Raw genomic sequence first — 1,515 nt, 5'->3', positions numbered from 1 at the left:
CACACACACACACACACACACACACTCTGTTTCACTCAGTTATAAAAATAGTAAAAATACTACATTTACATTAATCATAATTATATAATCTTAGATTTTTGTATCTTTTATGCGAGAAAATGTTTGGGAAATAAAAAAATCTTTTTATTTCTTAAAGGCAAAGACATCTATTCCAAATATGTAATTTTTTTGGTATTTATTTTTGTGCCACATGTATTCACATCGTTTAAAATGCATCTGAATCGTGACTTTAAAGCGTAGTGCAAAGCGAGTCTGTCGTTGTTTTTTCGCGACACTTAGTGTGCCGATACGTTTCACGCCAAGCAGGTGAACAATGCGACGCGTACCGATAAAATGGTCACGCAAGAATCGACATCTCTGTCCAACAATTTAATGCCTTTCCTCTGCAAGAGTGAAGTTGTTAATTGAATGAACCATCTCTAGTGATATAAAGAATTTCGATAGCAAAAAAATAAAGAAAGTTTCTTCATGAAACACATTCAGAAGTGAAAGTAGTAATCGGTAATTTTCTGAAGTTATTATATGCAAGATTTTTAACATCTACTGTTATAGAAAAATAGAAATAAAAATAAATAACAAAATAGCTATATATTTAAAACAAATAAAATTATATTATATGTTTATATAAACTTTCCGATTGCCTTTTAATGTTAAATTATTTCTGATATAAGTCCCGTCAATAATACTTTATATACGTGTATATACAATAAATATATTCAGTGAACGCACGCGCACACACACACACATTTTTCATTGAGTGTATAAGAAACTGTGTTGTAAAACAAGAATTGCATTGTTCAAAGGAGAAAATATAATAATGTACTTATGTAGAATTCTTTTATTTGTAAGCATTTTTATAAGATATCAATGTTATAGATATTGTTGAATTTTTAAAAAAATTATGTAATTTCTCTCTTACATAATTTGTTTTATTCTTCTATCATCCTCTAATATATATTTCATTCTTCAGTTATATAAAAATATTAAGACAAAATTAAAAATTTAAGTGTATGCCAGGAAATTTGAAAGGAGTACGCAAAAAGTAGGAAAAAAAGCCAAACATAAAATTTTGTTCTAAACTTTCAACAAATATTCTACTGGTGTTTAACAAAGTAACAGTAAAAGGATTTTGCGGAGAAATGGCTAGAAATGCCAATATGGCGGATTTATATGCATCTGTGTCGCTCCCATTGGCCAAATTTGTGTCTACATAATTTTGCATCAGTAACGCTATATGTGTGTGTGTGTGTGTGAGAAGCAATCAATTGGAAGACGCGACAAAAATAGACAAAGAGAAATATAAATCAAAAGGAAGACTGTTCTGTGAGAGTGTTGTGTACAGTCGTGGACACATCGGTTGCGACACTTTTTTTTATAGGTTTTTAATATATATTTAATATACATAATATATATACTTTATAGACAACTAATATTTTGCAAATGCGAACCACGATGTACTATCTTTAGTCTAGAGACAGCTGTATAACGCCAATA

Source organism: Wasmannia auropunctata, unplaced genomic scaffold (assembly GCF_000956235.1).
Source record: "Wasmannia auropunctata unplaced genomic scaffold, wasmannia.A_1.0 LD281310.1, whole genome shotgun sequence".
Taxonomy (NCBI): Eukaryota; Metazoa; Arthropoda; class Insecta; order Hymenoptera; family Formicidae; genus Wasmannia; species Wasmannia auropunctata.
Note: the sequence above shows the minus strand (reverse complement) of the source record.